Genomic DNA, 16,970 nt, shown 5'->3' with positions numbered 1-16,970 from the left:
TCATCTCTCTCCTTTTATGACCTAGCAGGAGCGCACCTTCCACCCAGCTGCTGATTATCAGTATTCTCTTTGTTCTTAAATACTACCATCTTCCCTGGACTTGTATTGGTGATATTATTCAGCTCTGGTTGCAATCAGATGTCTTGTACTCCTCTGTAGTATCATTGCTGTAACTTTGCTGAATTACTACCTCAGTCATCTGTGGATAAGTAGTTCATGCACTTTCCCCTTGTGTGTCCTCCTTCTGTCTTCTATAATGTTTAGTGGGGTTGATGAAGAGCTTATCCCATCTGTTCCCTATTTAGGGCCCAACATTAGGGAAACCTAGGGTCAGGTACACGGCTCAGTGCATAGGTGAGGAACCTATCTAGAGTGGTGAGGGACCCCAGGGACCAACGGTAGGTTTGGTCAGGGGTCACCATCTTCCTCTTCCCTAGACACAGGTTTATCCTTCCCTTCCCTTTCCTTTCGCTTGGTACTTCTCTGTACCTCTTGTGACAATACATCAGTACAACCAAAAAAATAAAGTATCAAATATTGATCTATACAACACTAGTTTATACACACACAAAACTATGTTAAATGGGTGATATAAGAGTAATGTGATAGATACATCATGAGCTTTTCAATAGAGTTTCATCACATGTGATGTCAAGGAAAAGTAGGATCCGTCATATTGAATCTTCACAGCGAAGTGATGGCCATGGTGGTAGTGACATTGATGCCTAATGATGGCAGTGACACAGTAATTCCTATTGCAATTGTCACTGATGCATTAACATTTATAGATTGTACGACCAATACCAATAATTCTTACAGCAACATAATAGATTAAAACCAACAGTAAACAATTGTTTAATTTCTCATCATTGACCTTTTTCTGCATTTATCTCTGTTATGAATACTAGGAAATAAGTGACTAATGATATTTGCCACTGCACTTGGGGACACATTCAAAGTTTTCCCAATTATTCGGACTGACTGACCTTCATTTCTTATAGTAATGATGGTCACTCGTTTTTCTTTACTTAGCTTCTTTTTTCTTGCCATAATACAAATTCTAACAGTCTATTCAGTAGGACTATTAGCTGTGTATCCACCAGACTTCTGCACAACACAACTGATGGTCCCAACCCCATTTATAAGGCAAGAAATCCCACTTATTAAACCTGACAGGGCACACCTGTGAAGTGAAAACCATTTCCGGTGACTACCTCATCAAGAGAATGCCAAGAGTGCGCAAAGCAGTAATCAAAGCAAAAGGTGGCTACTTTGAAGAACCTAGAATATAAGACATATTTTCAGTTGTTTCACACTTTTTTGTTAAGTATTTAATTCCACATGTGTTACTTCATAGTTTTGATGCCTTCAATGTGAATCGACAATTTTCAGAGTCATGAAAATAAAGAAAACTCTTTGAATGAGACGGTGTGTCCAAACGTTTGGTCTGCACTGTATATATATATATATATATATATATATATATATATACTAGAAGGTGGCCCGATTCTACGCATCAGGTATTCTAGAATTTACGTATTGTGTAGTTAATGTATGATTTTTGTTATATATATAGATGTTGTGTGTAGTTGCCAAGTGTTTGTGTAGTGCGCTGTAAATGTTCTGGGTGTTGTCTGGGTGTGGCGGGGGGTGAGAGCGGTGTTGTTTGTGTGTTGCGTTGTTTGTGGAGCGTTGTGTGTCTGTAGCATTGTGTGTGTGTGTGGTGCTGTGTGTGTTGCGCGGTTTGTGTGGGTGTGGAGTGCGTGTGTGTGTTTTGGGGGAGGTATGTTTTGTGCAGTGCGTGTGTTGTGCGGTATGTGCGTATATTTGTGTGTGCCGCGGTGTTTGTGTGTTGGGTGTTGTGTGTGTGCGGCGTTGTCTGTGTGTGTGGGTGTCTGTGTTGGGCGGTGTTTGTGGTTCCCAGTGTGTGTGTGGTGTGTTGTGCGGTGCGTGCGTGGCGGTGTGTGTGTGTTTTGGGGGGAGGTGTGCACCCCCCATCGTGCTCCATCCCCCATGCTGCGCACCCCCCATCGTGCTCCATCCCCCATGCTGCGCACCCCCCATCGTGCTCCATCTCCCATGCTGCGCACCCCCATCGTGCTCCATCCCCCATGCTGCGCACCCCCCATCGTGTTTCATCCCCCCATTCTGGGCACCCCCCATCGTGCTCCATCCCCCACGCTGCACCCCCCATCGTGCTCCATCCCCCACGCTGCACCCCCCATCGTGCTCCATCCCCCATGCTGCACTCCCCATCGTGCTCCATCCCCCATGCTATGCACCCCCCATCGTGCTCCATCCCCCATGCTACGCACCCCCCATCGTGCTCCATCCCCCATGCTACGCACCCCCCATCGTGCTCCATCCCCCATTCTGCACACCCCCCATCGTGCTCCAGCCCCCATTCTGCACACCCCCCATCGTGCTCTATCCCCCATGCTGAACCCCCCATCATGCTCCATCCCCCATGCTGCACCCCCCATCGTGCTCCATCCCCCATGCTGCACACCCCCCATCGTGTTTCATCCCCCCATTCTGGGCACCCCCAATCGTGGTCCACCCCCCATGCTGCACCCCCCATCGTGCTCCATCCCCCATGCTTCACTCCCCATCGTGCTCCATCCCCCATGCTGCGAACCCCTCAGAGAGGAGTATAATAGGAGTATAATAGGAGGAGTATAATGGGAGGAGTAGTCCTGGGGAAAGAGGAGTATAATGTTAGGAGAAGTCCTGGGGGGTGGTGTACAGGTGCCCAACGTGTGCGGGGGGCGTGGCCTAGAGGGCATCGCGTGCGGGGGCGTGGCCTAGCGGGCATCGCGTGCGGGGGCGTGGCCTAGCGGACATCGCGTGCACGGGGCGTGGCCTAGCTGGGCACCCCCAATCGTGGTCCACCCCCCATGCTGCACCCCCCATCGTGTTCCATCCCCCATGCTTCACTCCCCATCGTGCTCCATCCCCCATGCTGCGAACCCCTCAGAGAGGAGTATAATAGGAGTATAATAGGAGGAGTATAATGGGAGGAGTAGTCCTGGGGAAAGAGGAGTATAATGTTAGGAGAAGTCCTGGGGGGTGGTGTACAGGTGCCCAACGTGTGCGGGGGGCGTGGCCTAGCGGACATCGCGTGCGGGGAGCGTGGCCTAGCGGGCATCGCGTGCGGGGGCATGGCCTAGCGGGCATCGCGTGCGGGGGCATGGCCTAGCGGACATCGCGTGCGCGGGGCGTGGCCTAGCTGGGCACCCCCAATCGTGGTCCACCCCCCATGCTGCACCCCCCATCGTGCTCCATCCCCCATGCTTCACTCCCCATCGTGCTCCATCCCCCATGCTGCGAACCCCTCAGAGAGGAGTATAATAGGAGTATAATAGGAGGAGTATAATGGGAGGAGTAGTCCTGGGGAAAGAGGAGTATAATGTTAGGAGAAGTCCTGGGGGGTGGTGTACAGGTGCCCAACGTGTGCGGGGGGCGTGGCCTAGAGGGCATCGCGTGCGGGGGCGTGGCCTAGCGGGCATCGCGTGCGGGGGCGTGGCCTAGCGGACATCGCGTGCACGGGGCGTGGCCTAGCTGGGCACCCCCAATCGTGGTCCACCCCCCATGCTGCACCCCCCATCGTGTTCCATCCCCCATGCTTCACTCCCCATCGTGCTCCATCCCCCATGCTGCGAACCCCTCAGAGAGGAGTATAATAGGAGTATAATAGGAGGAGTATAATGGGAGGAGTAGTCCTGGGGAAAGAGGAGTATAATGTTAGGAGAAGTCCTGGGGGGTGGTGTACAGGTGCCCAACGTGTGCGGGGGGCGTGGCCTAGCGGACATCGCGTGCGGGGAGCGTGGCCTAGCGGGCATCGCGTGCGGGGGCGTGGCCTAGCGGGCATCGCGTGCGGGGGCATGGCCTAGCGGACATCGCGTGCGCGGGGCGTGGCCTAGCGGGCATCGCGTGCGGGGGCGTGGCCTAGCGTGCATCGCGTGCGGGGGGCGGGCCTGGCCAAACGGTTAATCCATGAGGGGCGGGGCCAGCGGGCATCGCGTGAGGGGGGCGTGGCCTAGTGGGCATCGCGTGTGGGGGGCGGGCCTGGCCAAACGGTTAATCCATGCGGGGGCGGGGCCGAGCCGAGCGGCCAATCCGTGTGGAGGGGCGGGGCCAGGCCGAGCCGAGCGGCCAATCCGACGGTTGTCACTGTAAGGACACAATTTTGGAGCAAGACAGACAGACAGATAGACAGACAGACAGACAGACAGAATAAGGCAATTATATATATAGATATATATACACACATATACATATGTCGCGGGCGGAGAGGGGTTTTTGGGGAACGCCGCTCGCCTGGGGGAATCTCTGGCGCTCGGGTCCGGTGCTTCTGCTCCTCGGTGGCTCGAGCATGGGGCTGGACCCGGGGCTCGAGCAGCGCCTCCTCGCCCATGAGTGAAAGGGGAAGGTTTGGTGGTGGGATGTCGGTTGTGACGCCACCCACGGGGTCGTGGTGATGGTGGGCACCACCGCTGCTGATGACGGGGGTTCCCGGGAGCAATGGCGGGGTGCAGCTGAGCTGTTGGCCCCTCCGCGGGTAGGGGCGGTTGGTGCAGGGCCGATTGGGGGGGATAGGTGTTTGGTTGGATGTTGGTAGGTAGGGGCTAGGTGCAGGTGCCGATGCGGGGATGCAGCGCGGCAGCGGTGCGGTTCAGCGCTGTGCCGGATGGCACTGGTGTACTCACTCAGGTAGTCAATAACAGAGTCTCTGGTAAACCAAATGGCTGGATGGACGGGGCTCGCTGTCGGCTGCGGCGTCTTCACTCTCCCCGGACGGGTTGATGGCGGCTGTTTTTCCCTGCACCTGTGTGTAATCCCTATGGATTCCCACGGGTGGTCCGCTCCCCGGCTTGTATGTGTCGGGAGAGCCCATTTTGCCCGCAGGCGCTGGCCCTTGGATCTCTGGCCATTGGCGGTGGCTCTTATCCGGACGGGTTGGGCTGTTGCCTTCTGACGGGACTTGGGTGAGAATGAACCCCTGAGGTCCAGATCGCAATCAGAGAATTTGACCTTTTCGGCTGCTTCCGAGCCTAGTCGGGGTCTGAGTACCCTGCCTTGGTGCTTAGCTTCACTCCGCTCCTCGGTTCGGTATCGGCGGGCCATCGCCTGACTCCGGTCCTACGGTTCCGCAGATGTCCACTAACTCCTGCAGACGGCCACCACCGTCTGCCGACCTTGCTGATGGTGCCTGGGCTCCGACCCAGACACACACAGTCTCCACTTCAACACTCAACTACCACTCAACTCTCTGACTTCAACTAACTGACTTTTTCCCGCCTCCAGGCCTGTGAACTCCTCGGTGGGTGGGGCCAACCGCCTGGCTCCACCCCACCTGGTGTGGACATCAGACCCTGGAGGGGGCAACAAGGGTTTTTATTTGACGGGTGTTCCCTACCAGGGGAGGGTGTGTGTGTGTGTGATGTTATTCTGTGACCCCTGGGGTCCAGGGCGTCACACATATACACACATACACAGTATATATACATATATATATATATATATATATATATATATATATATATATATATACAAAAATAAATATAAATATATATATATATATACACACACACACACATTACTATAGCAGATTGAGGCTAAACCACTGTAAATATTAACACTTTAGTCCAGTAAAAAGAAAACTGACCTTATCATATTGGGACATGATAAATCGACATAGAGCCCTAAAAATCCTGAAATATTTCCAGTCCTGGGAAATACCATCTGTAACAAGAAATTGCATGATATAATCAATATCTGAGTGAGAATGTCTGTGTTAACCCACCACATATTTGATGGGGCAGTCTGGCAAGACACGACCTTCAGTGACATTGAGAAGGAAAATGCATTTCTCCCAGCAGTTGTCAACAAGATGGGATAACATAGCACAGAGCAATAGGGGCATGCATGAAATGTTTGGCATATGATAATGAAATCTCATGGTAAGCATGTGACCATATTGAATATCTGAAACATAATAAAGCGAACGGCTCGCTGCGTCCTGGCACTGCGTAGCACAACGTAACATTCTCATTAAGATTTTGCTATGTGAAGCTCATGAAATGTGTCAAATCTTAACATTAATTTAAGATAATATATTGGAGGAAATTCTCTTGTCTGGCTACACTTGTGATAATTAGATTACTAAGGCTGTTTGGTAGCATCATGGCAATGCCAATCATTTACATTTTATTTAGATAGTCTCCATGCCCCAATTTTTTATTTTTTTTTATTTTTTTTGTGACTGCGACCAAAACCACTTTTTCTCTACTCATTTGCCTGCAGCGTCGCTACAAGGAAGGAAAAGTGAAGGTGACGGGTCACTGAAATCAATGAATGTTCATGCAGTGCTTTGTTTTACATCAAACAGTCTGAGATCTACGCTAAACCCAGCTAATGACTTGAGCTAATAGAGTGGGGATGTCTGAGAAGGGTCTCTATCAGCTTTATTAGGATATTAAAAACTGGCTAGATGCAGACAATTTCCTTGTAAATTTTTGTTGGCACATATTTAATGACAATTTCAATTCAATTTGGGCAGCTAAAGGCACAGGCAGGTCAGGAAGGGGTTAACCCCAACTTTGAAAGATACGTAAGAGGGACATGGTACAAAATTTTTTTAACTCTAAACCACACTCCTAATCTTACCCAGTCCTTTTTGTACATCCATAAAGATTTAATGCTCCAAGTGAAGCCCTTAAATGGGTGATCCACTACACAGCATAGTGGCCACATCTCGATGTAAAGCTCATAAAAAAGACTTTTCTCAAATACCTTCTGTAGTCTATTGTGCCTCTGAGCGGCGCTATTGTGGTTTGAGCATCCTCTTCACGTGACCCTCAGGCTCTGTGACCTTTGAGATCCGGTGATGTCAATTTCCAGTTGACCCGACATCACCGAGGTGGGCCCCAGGCTTCCTTAAGTGGTGGTGTTCCACCGCTCGTCACAGCCCAGCATCGCTCCTGCTTGCGGTGCTCTGCAGTGAAGGAGAGAGTGCGCAAGATGCTGGGCTGCAATAAGCCATGAAACTCCGCCCAAGAGCCCATACTCTCAGGAAGACTGGGGCCCGCCTCGGTGATGTCGGGTCAACTGGAAGTTGACGTGACATCACTGGATCTGAGAGGTCACGGAGCCCGGGGGTCACGTGATGAGACGAGAGGACCACAATAGCATCGCTCAGAGTCAGAATTGACTACACAAGGTATATGAGAAAAGCCTTCTTCATGAGCTTTGCATTGATGTGTGACCACTATGCTTAGTAGTGAACCACCACTTTAAGTGTTACGGTATTGGCCCCATACAATATGATGTCTCTCCATGCAGTTTGGTACCCTCACAATGGCTCACAGAAAAAGGACATACTGTAAATTAAAAAAAAAAATCACAGAAAAAGAAAAAGCCTTTACCAACACAAAGTCAGATTACCAATGCACTAGCAGGGTGCAGCCGACCCCCATGATAAAGGCGGGTATAGCACAGGGGCAAAATACTGATGAAACAACTACTCACAACCTATAAGTTCATGGAGGAAGAGGCTGCCTAGTATTAGACATGCACACAGATGAGGATTGCATAGGGCGCCAATCACACAGGGATGTGTGATGCACAGTGTTCGGTTTACAGCCTATTGATGACGCCCATACTATTAGATCAGGCAGGCTGCCCAGCACTATATAAGTGTACCCCTCAGGACAGACACTCCAATTCACCCAACCAACACTAAAGGGCCTGGCTGCATCCTGCTTAAAAATGAAATGAAATACCTGATGTCTCAAGTTCACTATAGTCAAAAAGCATAGGCTTGAGTTTGCAAGAAAATACAAAAATTGGACAGTGGAAGATTGAAAATGGGAAAACGGGTGATTTGGAGGAATGAGACGAAAGTCAATAGACTAGGCTCCGATGGGTGCAAAAAGGTCTGGAAGAAACAAGCGAAAAAGGAGCTAACAGATTGAGAAATTGAAGGAACTGTCAAGTTCAGTAGAGGAAACCTGATGATGTGGGATTGTTCCACAGCCAAAGGCATTGGATATTTGACCAGGATCGATGGTGGTCTCAATACTGAGCTATATGTCGGTATCCTTACTTTGTGAACTCGAATACTATGGGTATAAAAAGGATGACATAGTGTTCCGGCATAGCAATGATCCAAAGCATATGTCGAGATTGGTGAAGAAAGGTTCAATGACAATGAAGTAGAAGTGCTGGATTTTCCCCCACAGTCTCCAGATCTTAATCCATTCAAATCACTTGTGGGTAGAGTTGAAACAAAAGCTGTATATATACCCAAGTGAGTCAACCAGTATGTACCAACATTGGGACGTGTAGAAGAGATTTGGGATCAGATTTTTGTCCAGACATGCTTGGATCTGATCGAGAGCATGCCCAGAAGGCTTCAGGCAGTTTAGAAAGCCAAAGGAGGATTTACAAAATACTAACAAAATTATAAAAATGTAAATTCAGATTTTTAGGAGCGAAATAGTAACAATGCAGTGACATGACAAGAATGTCCCAAAATTTTGAGATGTGTAATAATGAGAAATTACACTAAAAACTATTGAACATACTTATGGAAATGTATTTCATTTTTTGTACAAAAGCCTTTGTTGATGATAACAGCTTTAATATGCCTCCTGTATAGAGAAAGTAATTGGATGTATTGCTCAGTTGTGATTTTGGACCATTCTTCATTCTTTTACACAATGACTCTTCAAATCCTGAAGGTCCCGTGGGCTTCTTCTATGAACTCTGAGCTTTAGTTCCTTCCATACATTTTCTATTGGATTTAAGTCAGGTTATTGGCTGAGCTATTTTAATAGCTTTATTTTCTTTCTCTGAATCCAATTGAGTTTCCTTGGCTGTGTTTGAGATCATTGTCGTGCTAGAATGTCCACTTTCCTTTCATCTTCTTCATCCTGGTAGATGGCAGCAGATTTTTATCAAGAATGTCTTGGTACATTTGAATTGTCCCTCCAGTGAGAAGGGAGACAAACTCTAGCGCCACCTATTGGAAGTAGCAATCCTAAAAGTCAAAAGTGGCTTTTTAAACAAGCCTTTTCATAAGACTTAGGATTTAATGCCAGATCAGAATCCCAATTTGCAGACACAGTGTTTCGGGGTGATTGCCCCTCGACAGTGCAAAGTATGGGTATCTGATCTGGCTTATGAGAAGCTATGTGGGGACCACGAGGAAGACTATTCTCCTTACGGAGACCCGACAAACCAGTCTGGCTGCCAGTGAAGGGACTTATAGCTGCAATGCCCCTCTGGGAATTATTCAAATTGTCCCTCCAGTGAGGAAGGAGGCAAACTCTAGCGCCACCTATTGGAAGTAGCAATCATATGGTACATTTGTGTATTCATCCTTCCTTCAATTATATGAAGTTTGCCAGTGCTGTATGCTGAAAAACAGCCCCACACTATGATACTCCCACCTCCACATTTCACTGTATGTATAGCGTTTTGGGGTGATATGCAGTGCCTTTTGGCCTCCAAACATGGCATCTAAAAAGTTAAAATTTGGTCTCATTTGACCAGGCTATATTCTCTCAGTATTTCATATACTTTAATATTGTTGTTGAGCAAACTTTAAACATACCTGAGCATGCTTTTTTTCCAGCAATGGAGTCTTGCGTGGTGATTGTGCATATAGGTTATGGAGGTTGAGTGCATTACTTATTGTTTTAGTTTAATCAATTGTACCTGCTGATTTCAAATCTCTCTGTAGCTCTCCACATGGGATCCTTGGCTCTTGGACAACTCTTCTAGTACTTCTTTTCACTCATCCGTCTGAAATCTTGAAGAGAGCACGTGGTCTTGGCCTGGTTATGGTAAAATTATGTTCTTTTCACGTCCAGATTATGGTCCCAACGGTGCTCAGTGGACCCTTTACTAGTTTTGGAATTTTTCTGTAACCAATGATTTCAATAAGTTTTGCAACAATAAGGCTGCAAAGGTCTTGAGACAGCTCACTGGTTTTACCCATCATGAAATGTTTCTTGTGTGGCACCTTGGTAATCAGACACCTATTTATAAGCCATCAGTTCAATCAGCTAACATTATTTTTCAATAAGTAGAAGGATTGCGTTCTAAGTACTGATAGCTTTTAGCTCTTATCATGACTTTCCATGGCTTTCTGCACCTCTCTTTTTTAAAGTGCTCAATATGTTTTCCATGTGTCATTTCTCATTATTACACATAATTTATGGACAGCTATGGTTTGATTATTTTTGCATGTGTGGATTGGATGGGTTGTTACCAACATTTGGTGAGAAATTCATGTCAATAGTAGCTTTAGTAATATATTTTCTTGGAAAATTCGTCGCTCCTTTCCAAGTTTGGGGGTGGAAGAGGACTCCTCTGGGTAAAGGCTTTTACCTATGATTGGAGTCGAGCAAAAACACTTACACTTCCCTGCACAAGCATCAAGTCCAGTCCCTTGTGTCATGACATTATGACGTCACTAGGCCAAGTATACACAAAAAGCGCTCAGGATGCTTGACCATGGATGCTAGGTACAGAAGTGGAGATTGAACCTGGTCGGGCTGTCACAGGGGACCAAACTGGAGACCGGCGGCATGAATCTTTTTACACAACTTATTCTATAAATCAATAATATGTTGAACATTATATATCAGACAGCAATTTAGGTATGTAACATGTCAAGCTGAAAGTTTGGGAAACTCGAATAAAGTATACATCTAATAAAAGATAAAAATAATTTCATCCAATTAGTTTTGTTATAAAAGATAATACAAAAATGTGTTCCATCACAGCCATCCATCGCACCACTATAAAAGCGATTAAATACCATATAGTACCAATTACAGCTTAAATATACTCAGTCCTCTGAAATATTATTCTTGTATTACATGAATTCAGTTTTGCAAAGAATTAACTTTTTAAGCTACCAAAACATAATCAGCTTTAGCTGAATTACCCATAAAATATGAAAGCAATTACATGTGAGGTCTTATGTCAATATCAAGCAAAGCAATTTAAACTTGGAAAACTCTATTTTGGAGAACAAAGAGCTATGCTACATTGCATATCAGTACCACTGCTTAAAGTCCATGTCTTATATTGCTACAATGTATCACCAGAGAGCATTGCTGCCATAAAATGATAATTACATAATGGCTTCTCTGTCTACATATGACACCTACTACCTGAGCAGAGTGGGGAGAGCCCTTATGTCCAAAATACCGTATTTTCCTGATTATAAGACACTTTCTTCCCCCCAAAACTGGGGGTAAAATGGGGGTGCGTCTTAGAATCCGGATATAGCTTACTGGAGCGGTGGTGGTGGAGCGGGGTCACAGAAGGCGGGGACGGCGAAACTGAGGGCTCGGAGGAGAGGGTGTCACTGCAGTGGGGCAGCTCAGGACAGTCACAGGATGGAGGGTCGGCAATGTGGTGGGCGCCATTGATTTGACAGCGAGCTGCATTGAATCGCCCGTGGTTGACACGTTGGACTTAAAGAAAATGGCTGTGGAGGTGGCATGAGTACAGATTGACGCAATGGACTTCGAGAAAATGGCCACGGAGTCCTATCTGCGCACGCACCGCTTCCGCGCCCATTTTCCTGAAGTCAATCTCGTCAACTGCAGGCAATTCAATGAAGCCCACATCCCGCTGGTGAATCAATAGCACCTGCCATCGCAACATCCGCAGTATCACCGACCCTCCGTCCACTGACCCTCCTGACATACAACACCCCGTCCTCCGAAGCCACAGCGTCGCCGACCCTGGCTCCTGTGACCCTCCTGAGCCACTCCAGCACCGCCACTCCGTCCTGGTGAGACATTATAAGATACACTAGGATTGTGAGACGTACTCTAATTTTTTCCAATTTACCTCCTGTAAATTTGGGGTTTGTTTTATAATCCAGAGCGTCTTATAAAACAAAAAAAATACAGTAGAATAGGGCATTATATAGTAAAACAATAAGAGGGCTATATAAAAGTACAGTAAATTCCGGTCAAACATTCAAAATTTAGAGCCATGAGAGATAACTCATTATAAACATGCAAACAGGTGTATAAAAAAAATTTGCTTCATGAGTTAAGGGAGTTGTGATGGGGTCCTTCTCCCATATCACACAATCAACAGAGCGAGAGATGGCTGTACAATCCAAAGAGCATTTATTCCAAGCAAATCAAATGGTCCATAACATAATCCACAAAATAGAGGGTGAAATTAGTACAGTGAAAAATGTCCAAGTCTCTCTGAGAAGTCTCAGCTTCTCCCAGAGGATCAATCCTTCTCTCTTCAAGTTCTCAAACAGACTGCCTCTTTCCCCCAGGTAAGCAGAGAGTTTAAAGTAGGTGAATTCCAGGCCCACCTCCCCCCACACCTAGGAATAGAAGCGCTTCAAGAAGCTATAAGCTTGCACTACAGGGGGTGATTACCTACAGAAAATACAGTGTACACACAAGCAATACAAACAATGGACAGTGAACCTAGCTTAAAATAGGAATCTGTACACCGTAATACACCTCCCCCCATATCCCACCATCACAAGGGGGTTGTCCTAAGATGATACCACCTTTTCAGTAAGGTCTGTCAGGGGCCGACAGACCACATGTGCATGCAGTTCAGCTGAGTGAGGAAGAGTTGTTGCACTGTTTATCTCTCCAGAGGCTGTTATTTTCAGTCTGCTTTCTCCCTCTTTAGATTCTCCTCTTCCAACTCCTCCAAATTGGGTAGGGCACCCCCACATCTGTCTGTGCTCAGTAGATGCCATTTATATAGTTAATTATTAATTGTTTTTTACTTAAATCCAAACTTACAACTTCTAGCACACAGAAAGTTTAGCAGTGAATAACAAGCTGGACTTGTAAGTAAAGGTGGAGTTTCTCTGCCTAAAGATCTAAATAGTCTTCTTCTTTACAAGCATATTGTACTGGCAGCCAGTCACTTGAAGTTACAATTGCATATAGCGGTACATTGCTATATAGTTGTATATTAGGGATTATATAAAAGTCATATATTTTTCCCCAATAAAAATTACATTAATAACAGTTATTAAACACTTTTTCTTTTTCTAAATAAACCTCACAAAACAGTGTAATATTTTGTTTCACTTATAATAATAACCTGCAGTGCAGGTGAACAGTGTATTTATGGTGATCAGTAAATGGTGTAAATACATGGCATGTTGTAATAGAAATATAACGCTTAAATATGTGCTTGAGAAATTGGCCCCTAAAAAAACTAGTGAAGCTTAGATATAAATAAAAAATGTTATGACTGGTTAAAATATGAGTGAATGAGCAAAAAATAGAAAAATGTTGTGGTCACCTGAGCAAGTGTATGAGAAAAATGTAATGTGTACATGTTATGTGGATATGTTTATTTCATATATATATATATATATATATATATATATATATATATATATATAAATATATATATATATATATATATATATATATATATATATACATATATATATACTAGAAGGTGGCCCGATTCTACGCATCGGGTATTCTAGAATTTACGTATTGTGTAGTTCATGTATGATTTTTGTTATATATATATATAGATGTTGTTGTGTGTAGTTACCAAGTGTTTGTGTAGGGCGCTGTACATGTTCTGAGTGTCGCGGGGGGTGAGAGCGGTGTTGTATGTGTGTTGCGTGTGTTGCGAGCCCAGCGGCCAATCAGCTTTGTGTCACCGTAAGGACACAATTTCGGAGCATGACAGACAGACAGATAGACAGACAGATAGACAGACAGACAGACAGACAGACAGAATAAGGCAATTATATATATAGATATATATATACAGTGGGTGAAATAAGAATTAAAAGTATTAAACATGTCAACAATTTTCTAATTAAATATTATTCTAAAGGTCCTATGGGCATGAATTTCTCAGCAGATGTTGGTAACAACTCATCCAAACCACACAGGCAGAGAAATTAAACCATAGATGTCCATAAATTTAGTGATGAGTAATAATAACACAGGGAAAAAGTATTGAACACACTTAATGAAATGTATTTAATACTTTATACAAAAGTTTTTGTTTGTGATGACAGCTGCAAGACACCTCCTGTATGGAGAAACTAGTCGCATACATTGCTCAGGTGTGATTTTCGTCCATTCTTAGGCCCCTTTCAGACCTTTTTAACACGATGCCACACGTACCCATGTTATTCTATGGTGTTACTGACACGGCCGTGTTTTCATGTGGCCCCTCGTGGCCCCGCACGCACACACGGAGACATGTCCGTTTTTTCTTCGGCAACATGGGTGTCACACGGATCACACATTGATGTAATCCCTGTGACATCAGTGTGACACGTACCGGAGAAAACACGGGTCTTTGAAATAAAAAGATTTTCTATATTCACCTGTCTCCAGCGCTGTTTTCTTCGGCTCTGCTGTCTCCTGCTTCTGATCCCCGCTCATTATATTCAATGGTTATTCACTGAACTGAGGACCTGGAAGCCGAAGCATCGCGGGGACAGCATCGGGGACAGCACCGCCAAGGACAGCATCGCTGGGGACAGGTGAGTATCCAGCAAGCAGTGTGTGTGCAGTGACGTCCAGGAAGTCATTGGAGTTCCCAATAAACTCTGATGAACCCGTGAAGTCACCATGGTGACACCCGCTGTAGCACAGGTGTCTTAGAGGTGTCATCAGGATGTCATCAGAGTTCATTGGGAAGTCCAATGACCTCCTGGGCGTCACTGCACACACACTGCTTGCTGGATACTCACCTGTTACATGCGGCGATGCTGTCCTCGGCGGTGCTGTCCCCAGCGCTGATGTCCCGCCACTGATTCTGCTTTCAGCTCCTCAGTGCAGTGAATAATCAATGAGTATAATGAGCGGGGGTCAGAAGCAGGACAAAGCAGAGCCAAAGAAAACAGCGCTGGATACAGATGAATATAGAACATCTTTGTATTTCAAAGACCCATGTTTTCTCCGGTACTTGTCACACATATGCAAACACAGATGTCACACGTGTGACACACGCGCTAAGCCTGCTTTACACGTTGCAATTTCGCATACGATATCGTATGCGATTTGCAACGCCCCCATCATATGTGCAGCACGTTCAATTTGTTGCACGTGCCGCACAAAAGATTAACCCCCGTCACACATACTTACCTTCCATACGACCTCAATGTGGGCGGCGAACGTCCAGTTCCTGGAGTGGGAGGGATGCTTGGCGTCACATCGACGTCACGCGGCAGCCGGCCAATAGAAGCGGAGGGGCGGAGCTGAGCGGGACGTAAACATCCCGCCCACCTCTTCCTTCCGCATTGTGGGCCGGGAGCCGCAGGAGGCAGGTGAGATCTGTTCATCGTTCCCGGGGTGTCACACACTGCGATGTGTGCTACCCCGGGTACGATGAACAATCTGACGTTCAATTCGTCAGGAATGAACGACGTGCATGCGATGAACGGTTTTTCGTTCAATCGCAATTGCACGTCGCTGTCACACGCTACAACATACCTTACGATGCCGGATGTGCGTCACTTACGACGTGACCCCGCCGACACATCGTAAGATATCTTGTACCGTGTAAAGCGGGCTTTACACACGGTTGACACACATATGACCATACCGATGTATGTCACTTGTACCCGATTAAACACGGACGTCTGAAAGGGGCCTTACACGCACTCTTAAAATCCTGCAGGCTCCATGGGCTTCTTCTATGAACTCTGAGCTTCATTTTCGTCGACAAATTTTCTATTAGATTCAGGTCAGTTACTTGGCTGAATCATTTTAGCTGCTTTTTTTTAATGTATTTTCTTTCTCTGAAACCAATTGAGTATTTCTTTGGCTGCATACTTGGGATCATGGTCTTGCTGAAATGTCCACCCTCATTTCAACTACATCATCCTGGTAGATGGCAGCAGATTTTTTTTATCAAGAATGTCTCAGTACATATGTTCATTCATTCTTTCTTCAATTATCTGTTTTGCCAGTGCCATATGCTGAAAAACAGCCCCACACCATGATGTTCCCATCTCCAAATCTCACTGCGTATGGTGATGTATTTGGGGCGATATACAGTGCCTATTTGCCTCTAAACATGGTGCGTATCATGGCATCCAAAGAGTTCAATTTTGGTCACATCTGACCAGACTATATTCTCCCAGTATTTCACAGGCTTGTCTAAATGTTATTGACCAAATTTAAACTCGCTTGAACATGCTTTTTGTTCAGCAATGAAGTCTTGCGTGGGGAGCGTGCATACATACAGGCAATGACGACTGAGTGCATTACTTATTGTTTTCTTTGAAATAATTGTACCTGCTGATTCTAGGTATTTCTGTAGCTGTCCACAGGTGGTTCTTGGCTTTTGGAGAACTCTTCTGATAATCCTCCTACTCTTTTTGAAATCTTGACGGGAGCACCTGGTCTTGTACGGTTTATGGTGAAATTATATTCTTTCCACTTCCGGATTATGGACCCAACAGTGCTCACTGGAAAACGTCAGTAGTTTAGAAAGTGTTCTTTAACCAATCCCATCAGTATATTTTGTAACAATAAAATTGTTAAGTTCTTGAGATAGCTCACTGCTTTTACCCATCACGAGATGTTTCTTGTGTGGTAATGCGGTAATGAGAAAACTCTATATTAGAGATGAGCAGGCGTGTGGAAGTTCGGGTTCTGCTGGTCCAGCTGAACTTTCTTAAAGTTCGGTTTTGGACCCGGACTTTACCTGAACTCAATTTGAAGTTACTGATTGGCAGTTCGGTTCTCCATCCACATGCAGCTAGCTATAAACAGAACACTTCCGTGGGAGGATAAGCAGGGTTTTTCTAAGTTGTTTGGTGTGGTGTTCACTACATCCGATTATGCTGTTGTTACCCCTGGTGCAAGTCGTTGAAACACTGCATGCACTGGGCCGAGCACCATGCATACCCAAGCATAGCGATGCTTTGATCAGTGGTTTGCATTCGTAAAGCACTCAAACTTTGT

The sequence above is a fragment of the Anomaloglossus baeobatrachus genome, chromosome 6 (genome assembly GCF_048569485.1).
Source record: "Anomaloglossus baeobatrachus isolate aAnoBae1 chromosome 6, aAnoBae1.hap1, whole genome shotgun sequence".
NCBI lineage: Eukaryota > Metazoa > Chordata > Amphibia > Anura > Aromobatidae > Anomaloglossus > Anomaloglossus baeobatrachus.
The sequence above is the reverse complement of the archived record's forward strand: the minus strand, read 5'-3'. Positions refer to the sequence as shown.